This window comes from Eptatretus burgeri, chromosome 9, assembly GCF_056783735.1.
Source record: "Eptatretus burgeri isolate ZD-2024b chromosome 9, Ebu_testis_v1, whole genome shotgun sequence".
In the NCBI taxonomy this organism is placed as follows: Eukaryota; Metazoa; Chordata; class Myxini; order Myxiniformes; family Myxinidae; genus Eptatretus; species Eptatretus burgeri.
The window spans coordinates 37,217,882-37,236,094 of record NC_140969.1 but is presented as its reverse complement, the minus strand read 5'-3'; the positions used below and the strand labels follow the sequence as shown (position 1 = coordinate 37,236,094).

At 48.4% G+C, this 18,213-nt stretch overlaps 1 protein-coding gene and 1 long non-coding RNA gene across 2 annotated transcripts in view; one reads left to right on the top strand and one right to left on the bottom strand.

Annotated features, from left to right (window-relative positions):
- LOC147019918 (uncharacterized) overlaps positions 1–4,854 on the bottom strand; it is a 40,329-nt gene extending 35,475 nt beyond the window's left edge. The window contains exon 1 of the long non-coding RNA XR_015061572.1: positions 4,386–4,854. This is a non-coding gene — a long non-coding RNA (uncharacterized LOC147019918). The remainder of the gene's footprint in view (positions 1–4,385) is intronic.
- Positions 4,855–10,625: 5,771 nt separating this feature from the next.
- The window catches only part of LOC147019917 (zinc finger and BTB domain-containing protein 18-like), a 58,886-nt gene continuing 51,298 nt past the window's right edge, over positions 10,626–18,213 (top strand). Inside the window, exon 1 of the mRNA XM_085894759.1 lies at positions 10,626–10,935. The gene's annotated coding sequence lies outside the window, so the exon portion shown is untranslated. The remainder of the gene's footprint in view (positions 10,936–18,213) is intronic.

Here is an 18,213-nt window from a genome sequence, read left to right as displayed (position 1 = left end):
TTTTTCAAGACACCTCTTCTTGCCAACAGAATCAAGGGTTTGAGCATTCTTTGACAAGGTAATAAGGCCCGATTACTACATTGTAAATTTTTCAACGATGACAAAACTTGATCACTAGGGTCAGCTGAATCACCAATATGGCGGAGCACATGATGCCACGTGGCCTGATGACGTCAACTACACAAGGTTCATGGGGTTCCATGAAGTGCCAGTAAAAGCAACCGCTGTTGCCAAATTAGGAGAGAAACAAAAGAGCATTTTTAACCTGATAACTTGCTTCATCGCTCATGTTCCTTTACAAAACATGGAAATCTCCACGATTGTCTCAAATAACTGCTTACCGAGCTCCAAATTTTTTTGTTTCACCGTCTATGTGATGTCGTCACCCGTTAGCACAAAGTTTTGAGAAGAGTTCCTTATTTAAGAGCCACCAGTCTCATTTATGTTTGATAATTCCCAAACTACTTTGTCCTTGTAATCAGTAAGAGATGAGATTGGTATAAAAATTAGAACGTGAAGCCTCTTTATTTTTATCGAACCTTTGAGACCGTTACTTTGGCATGTTTTTCAGGGTAAATAATCAGTAAGTAACATAATAACTAGCACGTGTGTGCACTACAGTTTCTCACGAGATTATTATTTTTCATTCAAAGACGTTAAACCAGCTGTCCTGTCTGTTTGCATGTATCAGTATATTTAAAGATCCCTCAATATCCTTTGGAAATTTAGGTTATTTTGTTCCGGTTTTTTTTCTTCCGTATAAATGTCTATTTCCTCTTCTACAGCTGTATTTGTCACTGGTTTTTCACAGTAAACCGAAATCAGCAACCCCTGTCCCATGCAATCACAGCATATCCAACTTCTCTTTATCGATATCGTACCCGTGGGAAGCAGTCCGGACGATGACCTGCTTTTCGAAGTGCCAAGCGTTAGTGGCACCTGATGTTTGGTGGAAGTTCCATTTGGAACTTGTTCATTTTGTAATAAATGTATTTGAGAATAATTTGATCGCCAATGTAGGCCTTCAGGAGAAGCTGTAGTTTTGGACATTTCGGACATCGTCGGAGCAAAAACGCCTCTTTTGTGCATGAATTGTCACGGCGTCGTTCTTGCTTGTCCGTCGGAGGTATTAGTTCAACCAGGAAATGTGTGCTGACATCTCATGTGCACGGAACAGGCATAATGGCAGGCAGATACCCCACTTTGATTGTCACCAGTTAGCGAACTGAGTTTTATTGGCAATTCCTTTGCAGTTTCAGTTGCTACGTAGTTATTTATTGTGAGATTTCCTTTGAACAGGACTGACCACCAATCAAATGGGGCAGCTGTGTGCAATGGTCAAGCGGATGCGCAAAAGACTACATCAACACCCATCTTGGAATGCACTGTTTCAGCCTCAATATCCCAATCAACAACAACTTTAACGTTTGCTGCACATCTAATGCTCCCACCCACACTTTTAACGACTGAGAATTGAATACACTGTACAGCAAGGACAGAGAAACACAAAACTCGACTGGCAAGGAGAGAAGAAAGGAGGGGTGGCGATCATGGTTCGGATCGGAAGAGGAAATGATAATATTGTGTATACAATCAAAGATAAAATAATATATAATGGACCCTTTGCTCTCCTTCTTTGAGAGTTGGTCATGCTCTACCATGCAAACAGGCCGATTCATTTCCAGTTTGCCAGCCAATAGACAAGTGACATAGTCAGTTTAGCATGCCAGTCTGTAGAGGGATTGGATCGTTTTTTTATTGTAATGCAGGCTCTCTTATGGATGGAGAGAATGAGAATTTGGGTCTTTCAGCACTGAAAGACGCATGAGAGAGATAGAGATAGAGATATGCTCTCCCAATCTGCATGGTGGAGGGTGTGGAACTATCCTACACATAGTGGAGTCATCTGCAAAGTGATGCATTGGGTTTTCCAATAACGAGGGCATGCTGCTGATGTATATCAAGAACATGATTGGTCCCACAACACTACCTTGAGGGACACTGGCCTCTCGGGGTTTACATGGGTGTGGGATGTATGCTGGGCCAGATTACCGCATAGGCCTGGGCCTGGGGCCCAAACTTCAAGGGGGCCCCAACATTATGGGTAAAAAAAAATTTAAAGAATTATATATTTTTGTGCGTTTTTTTACATTTTAATAATACGTATTACACTTGTACACCAAATAAATATATGTTCATCAAACGGGAAACATTAACAGTCAGATATCCCTCCATCTGCCCGTGAGATGCTAAACAAGATGAGGGATCTCAGCCTGTCTAATTCATCCCCCAACCTTGACATTTGTCTGAGGACGTAGCTGTGCATCTCTGTGTCGAACTGCTCAGGGGAAAGGTCTTTCTCAACTGTGAAACGTGTGAAGAATTAGCTGCGATCAACAACGGGCCAGAAACGACTGAATGCCATGAGCGGCAATTGAGAACACATTCATGACATCCCTGTCATTTGACGACATTGTCGAGGAATTTTCCATCAGCAAGACACGACGGGAGGCTTCTGTGATCTACCTTCAAACAGGTAAGAAATGATGCATTGGTTACTTATTTAGGTATTATAATTAAGTAGTTTACAGTCACTCTGTGCGTGCTCCGTCCTGACTCGTTCGCTGTCTGGCTTGTATTGTGTTTAGGATAGCAATGATATGTTACATATCTGTGTGCGTGCGTGTGTGCTGCGGTAATTAGGGGGAGATGGGGCCGAAAGGATTGTGGACCTAGGTCCCACGAACTGTTTAATCCGGACCTGGATGTAAACATTCCATCCAAATCAACTTGTTAATTGTGAGCACTCAGGAAATCTGATCCGCCGTTCAAAGAGGTAAGTGTAGATACCATTAGCTGGCAGTTTGGGAATCAGGCCGACGTGCCACACAGAATCGAATGCACCAGAGATGTCCAGTGAGAGGGCCTGACCGCTTGTTTTGAGAACTTGGGCATCCATTCGTTGCTGACCGAGTATGGGGAGTACGTCCAAAGAGGAATGACCCGGGTGGAAGGCACACTGATGGTGGGTGATCAGGGAGGTGGTTAAAGGATAAGTCTTGAGTTCTGTTGGAATTATCTATTCCATTACTTTGCTTGTTATTTCGAGAAGTCTGATTTGGCATGTAGTTAAGAGGCTTAGTTTGGGTACACTTCTTTTGAATTCGGGTAACGTTGACTATTTTCCATGATGTAGGCAGGGTGACCTTGGAAAACGCCCTCGACACGAGATATAGAGCAGTAAACAAGGCAGATGAATCAGTTTTCGAGTGTTGGGGCATTGATGCCGACTGGGACAGTGTAGCGGTGAAGGAGTCAAGGAGGCGGAGGATTTGCCCACCTTGGCAATAGGGAAGTTCACATCCTGTGTGCGGCATGTAATACCAGTGAAAGGGTGTTGTATGGTTACAGGAAGAGAGGGGTTATGTGGAGACCCTGGTTTAATCTATTACGTCATAGAGCCTGGACGTACCATTGTTGTGGACCCAATGTATACAAGCCCCATACCGCCCGTTACTTCCCTCGAACTGCGTATCAGGGCGTTTTACTCGGTATAACCGCGTTCTGGGAACAAGCACGCAATAAGTAATTAGCGTCGTGATTAATTTGGAAATTAATTTTGCGAATCGTCTTTATTCCCCAGCAGAGTAAATCGGGGGCGCTCCGTGCGCACTTGAGTGCGGTGCGCGCGATGGAATGCGCGTGCGGCAGGTTCCCAGCAGCACGGCCTTGCGGGGGACGAGAGTGCGAGAGAAAGCCGCCTATTGTCTGCCTGCCAGGGCGAGAGTGCGACAAAAGGACATTCCAAGGCGAAAAGGCGCCTCTTGCTGAAGCGCAGCTCGGTGCAGCACCCGGTCTGGAAAAAAGTTCGCACGACGGTCCGCTCGCCCTGCTGCAGCGGCAACGCAGTCATCCATCATTGGACGGGCGACTGTGCAGAATTTATTTAATTGTTCGCTGTGTAGTGCTTGGGACAACGCTTTTTATAAATGACGTCATTTTTCACTGCGATGAACCGCTTGCGAAGCTCAAGGCTGATCAGCATCAGTTGCTCCAATATTGCAAAGAACTTTTAAAATGGGGAAAAGTTCATAAAAAATAGAAAAACGATATTCTTTAAAGCATGGCAGTTGAAGTTGGGTGGGGGAGCACACCCACACTGTTAGCAAAGCACTAACCCCGTCATGATAACCCTAACAGCACGGCAACGATCCCTCCTCCCTGCACTGCTCTCAGTCCAACCGCGCACTTCTCCCTACGATCTTCACCTTCAGCCCTTAACACCCAATCCACCTCTCCAAAGGCACGGAGCGCGCGTCATTACTGCGGTATCGGCTCAACAATAACTTCACGAAGCGCACGGTTCCCACGCACGACACTCTCACCTCGTCGACCTGCCAGGTGGACCGTCACAAATTAATCCTCCATCAAAGTCAGGCCGCGATCCCAATCAAAGTTGCGTCTTCCAATGGCAGCTCTGCAGTGAGTTTGATGGCGTTATTTTTACAGGCATCTCAATCGCTGCGAACGTGTACGTCACTCAGTGTTGGTGCGCCATGCGCAGGAGTCTTTGGCTAAATAACGCGCGACTCCGTTAATTGCTTGTTCCCGGGACGGCTCGCACGTGTCAACCAGAGCACGAGCACGGAAATGCCCGGACTGTCAAAACGTTGTCAAAAGGCCCATCACAAGGATGAAAGAAGAAGGAAGAAAACTTTTCGCTCGCACTCGCACCTCGCGTTACCTGTTATCAAAGGAGACGGACGTGAGAGCGAGTGATGTCACGGTCGCGATGCGTGTAGACGTGTAACAAACGAGCAGGTTCACTTTTAACGGCTTCACTCTGTAATTGTGTCATTTATCGGAACTTTTTAATTGCGACTTTTGATGAAGGAAACTTGAAGAACTCGAATCGTGAGTTTAATTCATGCGAATACGCGTGGAGGTGATACATCCCTACCACGTGTTCATGACATTTGTAAAACCCCCGAAAATGCACGATTGTGTGCCACGTGTTCATGAGATCTGGTGTGACACACGATAGATTGTACCACGTGTTCATGACATCTGGTGTGACACACTATAGATTGTACCATGAGTTCAGGAGATGCAGTGCAAAACACTATAGATTGTACCACGTGTTCATGAGATTACTGTTGATTGTACCACGTGTACATGACATCACTGTTGATTGTACCACATGTTTATGAGGTCACTGTTGATTGTACCACGTGTTCATGAAATCACTGTTGATTGTACTGTTGTGGGCCGGGGGTCGGTGGCAAGGAACGACCGCTAAACGGAGCAGTCGGGCCGTTTCCCACCAAACACCCGGAATCAAAAGGTCGTCACCCCGGATAACTCTGGAGTCGACAGGTCGCTTAAAGGACCGTGGTCGCCAATATTTCGACAGTGTGAGGTCGGGTCCACTTGTCTAATTCCAATATATCTAAGTACCCATGCCGTCTAACTACCGGGGAAGCCACACCCTCGGCCGACTTTGTCCGAACCGAGTCGCTGGTACCGACTCGGATCCGGCGTAACCGAGCGGGATTTACCCAAGCCACACTGGTCCAAATAACAATTAACGGCACAGCCGGCCTCACTATTTCTCAAGCCCGCACCATCCTGGGACAATGGTAGAATGGGCCTAGTCCTCAAATTTACTCTCGTGCCCTTGCACAATTTCCTGGCTGGGCAGCGTGGCTCACTTGGCAGGGATTCCCGGCTGCCGAACTCAAACTACAGCACCCCCGGGTCGCTGAGGCTGTCTCCGAGTCTACCTACTCCATATGAACGTGGGGGATGCCCTTCCTGGCATTGCCCCCATCGATGCCCACGTGGCATTTCTGGTGCTCCAGGTCCCATTCCGAGGGTCGCCCGTGCCCATTACATGACTCATTCCCTTGGACCATGGCCTACTCTGGCCGAATACTCTGGTGCCCGGGGGGCCCTCTACTCGGTACTCGCCTTTCCACAGCCACGCTCCCAGCCGGTCAATGGACTCCTGCACCCTTCAAAAAGGTTTTGAGCCTTCACTCAACACCAACAACAAAACCACCTCCTTTTGGTAAATTTAACTAACCCACTAACTAACATTACACTGACCCCAGGTTCCCTTGGGTGGGATTCACTCCTCCCCCCCCCCCAATCATCCATTCGCACCATGCATTCCACATTCACTCCACTCACACACTCGGGCCTGCTGACCCATATTCACTCATGTTTCGTTCTCTTCATCTTTTTTTTTTCAATTCACTCCACACTCTAACAACTACGTCCCCCTAACTAGCTCGTGCCCCTCGTCATCCCTTACTCTAATGCATGCTCCTTTTAACTCTACTGCAAGGCTACATCCCCACTACACATTCCATGTCTGTCCGTGTCTCCCAAAATCCATTTCTAAATCTAAACAAAATTCCCACTAACTGTTCCACGGGCCCCATGAGGACTGTTCCTGCCCCATGAGGCCGGTCTATCTATCGCTAAACCCTTCCCACTAACTAATACTCCTTTGCCCAAGTGAGGATGATTGCCACATCCTGGCCAGGGTATCATGTACTCGTAGCAAGGCTCGGCCATCTTCTTGCGTTGCCAGGGCGGTGGTTTCTGACTCGCACATCCCCTCCGTTTGGGCGATAATTGAAAGCGAATCATCGCCCCGTCGATCGCACCATGCGCTCGCTCTCGAGCCGTCCGCCATGTGGGCCGATGTGCGCTGTTCACCTGTAGTTCGCGCTGGGAGATCCCCAGTGACGTCATTCGCACACGGAACGTGCGCGGCTTGCTGTGCAGGCCCACCGGAGCGTGTTGTCCCGGGGACAAACTCCGCGCATTCCACGAACAGAACACGCGGAGTGCAGCACGTGATGCCCCGTACACACGCTCGCATGGGCACCCGTGCTTTCCGAATTCACACAACCTTCCTTTTAACCGTGCACGTGCCGGTTTCGTGCCGGAACTTTTCGTGCTGGAACACGTGCCGGAACTTTGACGGGGTGAGGGGGAGGGAAGAACTTTGACGGGGTGGGGGGTAGGGAAGAACTTTGACGGGGGGGGAGGGAAGAACTTTGACGGGGGGGAAGGGAGAACTTTGACGGGGGGGGGAGGGAAGAACTTTGACGGGGGGAGGGGAGAACTTTGACGGGGGAGGGGGGTTATACGCCGCCCCTCCCACGCTCATTACAAACTCTGGGTTTGGCTGCGGGGAAATGTCTTCCTGTATGGGGGGGGGTTGGTCCTGGACCATGGATTCCCTTAAATTCAGGTCTGAACCCACCTGCTTCAGCCCGTCTTGGCCCGCCATGATTCGTCTGAGAATAATTTACACTCTTACTTTGGAGGGAACGGGGGGGGGGGGTTGCTCGGCGCACCACTGATCAAAGTCCCGTGAATTTCTCTAGGAAGGCGGAGGGGTCCGAATCCCACTCCTGACACCAATTTGTTGCTGGCCGGGGGTCGGTGGTGAGGAACGACCGCCAGACAGAGCACTAGGGCCGTCTCCCACCGAACACCCGGATTCGAAGGGTCGTCACCCCGGATAACTCCGGAGTCGATGGGTCACTTAAAGGACCGTGGTCGCCAATATTTCGACGGCGTGAGGTAGGGTCCACTTGTCTAATTCCAATTTACCTAAGTTGCCATGCCGTCTAACTACCGGGGAAGCGACACCTTCAGCCGACTTTGTCCAAACCGAGTCGCTGGTACCGACTCGGATCCGGCGTAACCGAGCGGGAGTTACCAATGCCACACCGGTCCAAATAATTACTTACAGCACAGATGGCCTCACTATTTCTCAAGCCCGCACCTTTCTGGGTCAATGGTAGAAACGACAGGCAACGAACTATAACATTTAACAGATATTTATTTACAATAATAAGACAGTGCAGACTTATCACGAATATGCAATGTACAATGAGCAATCAACACTTATACAGTCCTACTTAGTGACTGGGCCCAAAGACAGACACACACACTCCCAAAAGAAATGGACCCCGTCAGGTCTTTATTGGACCCTCCAGCCGAGGAAGATAGGTCAGCTGGGGGGGGGGAGTCAGAGTCCGGCTGTGCACCTGTCCGCATCGTGTGGTTTGGTCGGTCTTGTTCGGTGGGACTCGAACCCACAGCTTTGACGCAGCACCAAACACCAGGGGTGAGGGATATGCGACTGACGCCAGCCAGCACGAAGGCGGACGAGACGAGAGGAACCCTTGCACTGCAAGGACGACCAGAAAACCAGAGCAGACCAATGGATCACCAACCGGCCAGGCGAGAGCAGCAGCGCCAGCGCAGACAGAACGCGCTGAACACTCTCCTCCCCCTCGCGCGTGGGGGCCAGAGGGACCGCCTCTGACATCACCTCATCCCTCATTGGACGGGGAGGCATGTCGGTTACCATGGTGGCCTGCCTTCATTGGGCGGTGGGTGTGTCGTTGTCTCCGCCCCCCCGAAGAGGCCCGCCCCTCGAAGAGGCTGCGCAATAGTACATGGTGTTGTGGCTTCCCTTTGGCTGGCGAGCGTCGGCTAATGCTCACTCCTCACTGAATGGACAAGAGGGACTCCAGGCCCTTTTTTGGAGCGAAAACCAGAGCGCCAGCGACCGATGAAACCCCGCCTACGCACGTGTTCGACACGCCAGCGCGCAAAGAATGTGAATAGTGTCAAAAGCAGAGGGGGGCTGTTGCCGTCGACTGCTTTGGAGGGTTTTTGGGGGGATTTAAGATGTAAAAAGAACTGACTATAAAATACCCCGCAGCACACACATGAAATTCCCATCAAACACAGGGAGGAAGGTAACTATACACTTCTTCTTCTTCTTCTTTCGGCTGCTCCCGTTTGGGGTCGCCACAGCGGATCATCCGTATGATCCGCATAATGATTTGACACAGGTTTTACACCGGATGCCCTTCCTGACGCAACCCTGGTCGCCTCTTGCGACACAGGGATATGGTACACCTATTTTAACCGTGGTATACACCGGCCCAGTACACTGGTACTCATTTCGCCGACCTCGAAAGGATGACAGGCTGAGTCAACCCCCTGGTGTATTAATTCAGTGGCCCAACGGGGCTTGAACTCAGGACTCAGAACCTTTTGGATCCCAAGCCGCTGCCCTAACCACTGCGCCAACACCAGGCTACAAGGAGGAATGTAACTATACACATACTTATCGAAATAACAAAGCTTTGGGACTGCTCTCCGTTTGTGTGCAAAAGGCTTCCAAATCCGTAACAGTACCACGTGTACATGACATCACTGTTGATTGTACCACGTGTACATGAGATCACTGTTGATTGTACCACGTGTACATGACATCACTGTTGATTGTACCATGTGTACATGACATCACTGTTGATTGTACCACGTGTACATGAGATCACTGTTGATTGTACCACGTGTACATGACATCACTGTTGATTGTACCACCTGTACATGAGATCACTGTTGATTGTACCATGTGTACATGAGATCACTGTTGATTGTACCACGTGTTCGTGAGATCACTGTTGATTGTACCACGTGTTCGTGACATCACTGTTGATTGTACCATGTGTACATGAGATCACTGTTGATTGTACCATGTGTACATGAGATCACTGTTGATTGTACCACGTGTTCGTGAGATCACTGTAGATTGTACCACGTGTACATGAGATCACTGTTGATTGTACCACGTGTACATGAGATCACTGTTGATTGTACCACGTGTTCGTGAGATCACTGTTGATTGTACCACGTGTACATGAGATCACTGTTGATTGTACCATGTGTACATGAGATCACTGTTGATTGTACCACGTGTTCGTGAGATCACTGTAGATTGTACCACGTGTACATGAGATCACTGTTGATTATACCACGTGTACATGAGATCACTGTTGATTGTACCACGTGTACATGAGATCACTGTTGATTGTACCACGTGTACATGAGATCACTGTTGATTGTACCACGTGTTCATGAGATCACTGTTGATTGTACCACGTGTACATGAGATCACTGTTGATTGTACCACGTGTACATGAGATCACTGTTGATAGCACCACGTGTTGATGGGGTCACTGTTGATTGTACCACGTGTACATGAGATCACTGTTGATTGTACCATGTGTACATGAGATCACTGTTGATTGTACCACATGTTCATGAGGTCACTGTTGATTGTACCACGTGTACATGAGATCACTGTTGATTGTACCACGTGTTGATGGGGTCACACTGTTGATTGTACCACGTGTTGATGGGGTCACTGTTGATTGTACCACGTGTACATGAGATCACTGTTGATTGTACCACGTGTTGATGGGGTCATTGTTGATTGCACCACGTGTACATGAGATCACTGTTGATTGTACCACGTGTTTGTTTTATCACGACGGATTGTTCCACATGTTCATGAAATCACCATCGATTGTATCACGTGTTTGTGAGATCTCGTTTGAAACATCCTCTGGATCTGCGGTGAAAGTACCTTCTCGGGATATTTCTCGTTTTACAAATCTCCATTTCGTTAACCATCTCGACGGCCCCACTCCGGAGAAGTCCTCGTTCCAAAACCCGTGTGCTGGAAGATGGCAGTTGGATTTTGCTAATTAGACCGTGGTGCCGTGCCAATTTGTTGCGTTTTGTTCGTCCGACCCGCAGAGAGGAGAAGCGCTCCGGCCGCCATCTGCGGAGCTGGCCGCGACTCGCAGGGTGCAGGGGAAGATCTCGGCGCGGCTGGCGCTCGTGGACCCCAACAGCTGGCGCAGCCAGATTGCCATCCATTATTTAAGAGTCAAGAGACATCCCATCCCACCCGCTCGTCGCCCCGGCTGCCAGTGGACCCAATCTGCGCATAATTGCCGGCACCGGGGATGGCGAAATGAGCGCCGTCCGGGTCTCGGATCGGCCAGCGAGGCCGACGGGGTGAGACCGGAGATCTGCGAGACCACGGTGAGACGTCGGCAGCCGAGTCGGCGGTGCATCGCAACCTTTGCAATTAGCGATGAGAGTATATTATTATGTTATAAATCGCACCGATTGGTCGAGCCGAGCATTCACCTGCACACACCTGTGCTTATTGCAGCGGAATTCTCGTTTGATCAAGTTTCGGTTCAGCGATGTGTTTTTGAACGCGGTGCGAACAGGTGATGTATACAAACTAAGACCGGTGATATGAGAAAGGTAAAACGCGGACTGGATGTCCTCTCATCCGGCGAGTGGTACCACCGCCATCCATTTGTCGGAGCGCTCCCGAAATGTCTGGCTACCACCACCACCACCACCACCACCACCACCACGAACTACCCCGCCCCTTTGCTTTACTTCCCAACCAAGCCTTGCTGGCCCTCACCAGATGCCCGGGCCGTTAGCCAGCTGTCGATAAACAATGCCGGGCTGTGTTCCTCTCCGCCCCTGCCCAGCGCTGCCCGGGGGGTGCTGCAGAATGCTGCGCCGCCAACAATAGCCCATATGCCGCTGGGCAAGACACGGACACCCGCCCGCAATGTTCCCTCCCTCTCGTTCCGTCGCCGAATCGTTGTCGCGAACACTACATGAATCCAAAATCTCTTCCGAGGTCTCTCCCCGAGGGCTGCTCACAGCCCCCAGACATGCCGCAAGCGGGTGCCCCCAGGGCGGTAGTCTCCTGTATCCACCCCCACCCCCCCCCCCGACCCCTCTCAACTCGCTCTTCCCCAACTCGTCATTCCATGATCGAACTGACAGATCTGATGTTATTCTCAGGTGGAAGCTCGCCAACACCTCCAAAACTTTCATCGATTTGTCAGTGTCGGAATATATATATATATATATACACACACACACACGTATGTATCCTCGTTGGGTCCTGGTCCACACAAGATGGTCAACATTGTGAGCGAGCCACACAGGGGATACTATAGAGAATATGATCACGGATACGACACGGATAAGACCGATCATGCGATGTTTAACTTTCATGTTGTCGAGGGAACAAAAACCCTCCGAGATCCCATTGAATCGGACAGAGAGCGCTTGCTCCACACGGACTTTTTAGTCCGAGCCCATTGATTTGGGAGGAACTCCCAGGACAAAGACTCTCAAGATTCCAACACACAAACACTCTCCGCAGACAACCATCCCGTCTTGCCAGCGCATGAAGGTTTCTTTAAAAAAGGATGTTGTTTTTTTTATTTATTTATTTATTATTTTTAAACAAATCTTGGACTTGTTAAATAGTTTCGATTTATTCATTCCAACCGAGTTGCGTTTCTTATTTATTTATTTTTTCTCTTTTAGTGCCAACGGCTCGGGTCCAGGTGCAGCACCGGGGTTCCCACACACCACGCACACGAGCGGGCGAGTTCGAACTCGATCCATGGCGAGCCCAAAACACCAGCATGCACCTTCCAACTTCCATGGGCTTTTGTCACTCGTTATATGCCACTAAAAGCACCAGATACGCCGAGCCTCAGGGTTAGAGTTACAAAAGGCCTGTGTGCCCGGTGCTTTGAAGGCGCGCCAAACTTCTGCCGTTTCGAACCGAGCACGCAGGAGGCTCGGGAACAAAGCCATGGAGGAGGGAGACCGCGGCGCGGGTCTCATGTAAATGATGTACAATACGTTGGTCCAGGGGGCGAGCGGGTGGGCTCATTCATTCCACGTTCAATCCGTGTACTGCTCAACCATTGTGCGTTCCTCACCCGGTAGGATGGCGCGGAGGTGGCGCACTGACCTCTTGTCTGGGTTCGATTCCCCCATCAGGACATGAACCGTCGGATGGGTGTTTCACAACCAGGGAAGAAATGTTGCATCACAAACTCTGCCGTACCCTCGGATGGACGTTGGTTTCAAGGAGATCCCATTCACGGTGTCTTGAATCGTGAAGAGTACGTGAGTTATCGCCGGATCGCTGGCACTCTGAACAAATTGCAAATTCTTCGTGTCACCTTCAGTCGAACATCGGGCCAGGCCACCCAGTTGGTGACGTACTTCAGCTGAGAACTTTCTCCGACAAACTCCACAAGGATGTGGAGGTTACATGTCAGGTATACCTGCAGAAAACATGTACAAATCAAAATTCACTGGTTGTAAAAGTATTCAGCCCCTTTGGTCAGTACCTGGTGGAAACACCTTTTACAGCAATGACTGCTCCGAATCTTTTTGGGAAGATCTCTACCAGCTTTGCACAGTGAGATGGTGAAATCTTTTCCCATTCTTCACGTGAAAATTGCTCTCGTTCTGCCAAGTTTGATGGGGATCATCGATGGACTGCAATCTTCAAGTCTCGCCATGAATGTTCAATTGGGTTCAAGTCAGGACTTTGACTGGGACACTCAAGAACATTTATTTTCTTCTTATTCATCCACTCCAGTGTGAGTTTAACTTAGTGCTTCGGATCATTGTCCTGATGGAATGTGAACCTCGTACCCAGTTTCAGATTCATGGCCAACTCAAGCAGGTTGTCATCAAGGATTCTCCTGTACTTTGCACCTTCCATTGTCCCTTCTATCCTGACAAGCTTGCCAGTCTCTGCTGTTGAAAACCAGCCCCATAACATGATTTTGCCCGCACCATGCTTGACAGGATGGATGGTGTTGACTCGGTGATGATGTGCAGTGTTGGCCTTGTGCCAGACCTAACACTTTGAATTTAGACCAAATTGTTCAATTTTTGTCTCGTCTGAGCACAAACCTTTTCTCCACATACCTGCAGTATCATTGAGATGCTTTTTCACAAACTCCATTTACGTTTGATTTGAAAGCATCATGAAATAAGCTGAGGTGGCATCAAAATGTGAAAACTTTGGAGGGGGTGAATACTTTTGCACATCACTGTGAACATGATCTTTTTTTTTTATCCCCATTAACCCTTCCTCAAGTCCACCTCTTTCAAGTTTCCACTTTTTCCTTCCTGACAGTTTACTTCTGTGTTCATGTTGTCCACCCTGTGTGTCTTCACTTACCCTCGTTCTTCTCCATAACCCTTATTCCTCCAAATGTCCCTCGATCTTGTCCCTCATCCCTGCTGTTCGTGTGTTTCCCCCTTCTCTTTATCCGGTTGGTTTTGTTCCTTTACGTCTTGATTGGTTCTATGTTCAAGCTCCTCCATGAGCCTCGACTTTATTAAATTTTTTTAAGTCAAAATGTCGACAGGAAACATTAATTGTTCTTTTTAAGTGGTTTCAGCAAAATGTTAAAATCAATCCATCATTGTACTCTGAGTCAGTGAATTGTTTTGAGGATTCGAATGATTTGATCAGTTTCTCGAGTATGACAGTATTCGAGTGGGCTGGAAGGATGGCCTTGACCCTTAGAGGTGCACACACTCGCCTCTTATCTATCTGGCTTGGGTTTGAATCTCGACCCAGCTATAAACTGTCATCGCAGTGTTTCACGGGCAGGGTGATTCAACAATGTATCTGCCATCCCTCAGATGGACGTTAAACTTGGCGTCCCGTTTGCCAGTATCCATTGGTGGACGTTGAAGATCTCACGGTGTCCTTCGCGAAGAGTAGGTGCACTGTCACTGGCAACCTGGAGGCAAACTGACCAAGTTCCAAATTCTTACTCCAACCTACAGAGGGCATTACATCAGCAGCCACCCCGCAGCCTTTACTGCAGACAAAAATTTTTTTTTCACAAGATTGTTGAGTGCGTGATCCAATATTTTTTTAAATATTGTGCAGATGGAAGAAAATAAGATTTTTTACAGATTCTAGCAACGTGTGGACTTTAGGAAAGAGTCTGGAGTGACACATCGATTTGAAACATGGAAGCAGAGAGTCACTATGTGCAGTTGAAGCTTTTTACAGATGGTTGAAGGACCAGCAGGTAAGTGTTTGCTGGAAAGTGTGGTGAGTTTCTGTGCGGTTTGAACCTTGAAAACGTTTCTTCTTGTTGGAGGCATCATTGACGTCAACACTGAGCGCAAGGCTTTCGTGAAGCCGAGGCTAATTGTTGATGAATGCACCTTGTCGAGCTTTCCACGAATGATGTGCTTTCACCACTATCGAACCGCAGAGAGTACTCCACCCGACGAGCTCAAGGTGAACCAGCAATGGTTTACAATTTGTAAACACCATGCGTACCTCACCCGGGTCATGTTCCCGGTGAAATGATCTTTGTTATACTTCGATGCAGTGTGCAAGGCTCGTGGGGGTTCTTGTATATTATAGGACAAGGACATTAAGCAAGTTTCGCAGACTTTTATGTGGGCGTTCAAAACTACTACTACTACTACTACCTTAACGGCACTAGTTATTCCCACTAGCTTGTGGGCTAAGCCAGGGGACGATTTTGGTCCAAGTATTTTTCAAGATCCTGCTGGCGAGGCCTAACGTTCGACTGAAAAAGGTAGGAATTTGTAATTTTTTTCAGGGTGTCTGCAGTAGCTCACCTGCTCTTCATGAAGGACACCATTGGGTCTTTAATGTCTACCAATGCTCCCAGTTCTGGCAGACGGGTGCTCCAGCATTCAAAGTCCTTTGTTTGATGGACGATGTGGATATTAAAGCCTCTCTCTGTCTGCGAAGCACCAGGGTGACAGTTTACAGCTGGGTCTGGATTGGAACCCAGGTTAGATAGCTTCGGGATGACTTTGCGTACCTCTAGGTCATCCTGCCCGCCTGGAAGGCTCCTCGTATATCCACTAAATAGGAGGACCTTATAAAGCAATGCACGAATCGAACAGTATGACAAATGGGATTTGAACCTGGGATGAGCATTTTGAGATAGGTGCTCAGATGGGAACGCCAGAGAGGCCGATCTCATCGGGGACCGAAAACGACAGATCGGAAATCAATTATTTACCGCAACAATGGGATCGATGAAACTGGTTTGCAAATGACCGATTTCAGTTTGGTCGGACACCGAGAACACAAACGAACAAGGTATCCCGTGACGCGTACAAACGGCGATGGACCGCGCTTCGTGGACACACTCTTGGGAAAAGGTCAAAGTTCGCATGCACGAGGAGATCAACGTGAGATACACAGAAGCCAGAGTCAAAGCTCATGCAGAATGGCCATGAAAGAAGGAAAAAGGAATGACAGGACCTGCGGAGGCAGAAGGAAAACGCAGCTGTGGAAACAAACTGCTCAGGCCGCACGCATTCCAGCAAAGTCCATCACTGTCTTGAGATGTGCAGTTGAGGATCGACAAAGGTAGAGCTGAAACGTCATTTGATTGCTCATATATTCGTCGGTTGGCGAGGGTTGTCTCCATGCGAGGGTTGTCTCCATGCGAGGATAGTCTCCATGCGAGGGTTGTCTCCATGCGAGGATTGTCTCCATGCGAGGGTTTTCTCCATGCGAGGGTTGTCTCCATGCGAGGGTTGTCTCCATGCGAGGGTTGTCTCCATGCGAGGATAGTCTCCATGCGAGGATAGTCTCCATGCGAGGATTGTCTCCATGCGAGGGTTTTCTCCATGCGAGGGTTGTCTCCATGCGAGGGTTGTCTCCATGCGAGGGTTGTCTCCATGCGAGGGTTGTCTCCATGCGAGGGTTGTCTCCATGCGAGGGTTGTCTCCATGCAAGGGTTGTCTCCATGCGAGGGTTGTCTCCATGCGAGGGTTGTCTCCATGCGAGGGAGTAAGGGATGCAACTTGGTTTAGCAGTAAGGTGGCTTGGCCTAAGATCTTTGGGTCTTGGGTTTAAGCCCCCTGTCGGGACGTTGAATTAACACCAGGTAGAGTTGACTCGGCCTGTCATCCTTCGGCGGTAGGCAAAATGAGTACCAGCTTATTGGTAACAGGGCATCCACTACATCAACAGCACAGCTGTGCTCACAGCCAATGATGCCACTCGCAATTTTGTGCTGCACATTGAAGGAGATCAGCGACCTTTATGTAACTTGCTGATCCTGTCCCACTGGAAGTACCGGTTTCTATAGGATCATCTCATGAACTCCAGCTTGAAACTGAACACCACAGCAAATACATAATTTGTTTTCCAATCCTGAGGGTTTACCACTTGCAACCTCACAATTGAGCAAGTCTTGTCTGCCTGTGCCTTGCTGTCAATGATCAATGTGTTGAAGAATCTAGCTACATTACCATCCAGAATGTGTTGAGTAAGATGGTGTAACAGTAACATATATCTATATATATATATATATATATATATATATATATATATATATATATATATATATATATATCTATATATATATATATCCCTGGCAGCAAAGATGGGGGGGGGGTGGGGAAATCCCACCCTTTCCACCACAACATCCAAACCTCTGTAGGTGTACATCATTGGTCTCCTTGGTTGAAATTTCTCACTTAACCATCAGCCAACCAATTCTATAATACAGATGCTCAGGATACGCAGCATATCACCAGAACCGACGAGGTTATATGGAGAGAGCGGTGGTGGGGCATGGGGATTGGGTGAGGTATCTTGCCACACTTTTCATGCAGGGGGAATCTTCACTTAATTATACTGTACTCAAAATAAAGTCCACTACTTACAGAAAGACCCTGCAGTGCATCTCACATGGTGATACTGCAATCAAGGTTTGGTTGGATTCACCAAAGGGTCTTTGAGACTTCTGTTGATGAGAAATCTTTCCTAAACAGGGTAGCCCACGCAGGTTACATGTGCTCATGCCTGAGGACATGAGCACCTGAGCACATGAAAGTTTGGGTTAATTAAACACCCCTTTTGAAGATAATTAACGGCCTTATTTAATGAAATCCCTTTATCAGGCGCATCTTTAGACACCCTCGGCCACCTTGCTGGTATGATGGGGGTCCTAATTCGCCATTTTGGTCCGCCGATTCAAACATATCTCTATTTAGAAGTACGATCTGCTCTCGCAGACTAATTGGTTCACCAGCGCCAGCCAGAGTGACCACTATATTCGTTGTGTCTGTGTGTCTGTCTGTCTGTCCAGAGCATAACTCCGTGGACTTTGATCCGATCTTGATGAAACTTGGTTATGTGTTCGATATCAATGTCTAGTTGTGTTTTCCTGGATGAGGGCGTGGCTATGCCCATTGTGGGTGGAGCCACGCCCAAAATATAGCCATTTTTAGGGGGTAGTCGGATTAAAAATCTATCTTCTCCAAGGGAATTGACTGAATGCAATGGGTTCTTCGGTATTTGAATAGCAAAATGAATTATCTAAAACTTGCCATTGTTCGATTTTTCATTTTCGTCCCAAAGTCAAGGTCACAAGGTCATAAACTTAAACTGCGAATTTTGACATAAAATCATACGACCACCCAAACTTTGAGAGCTAGGATGAC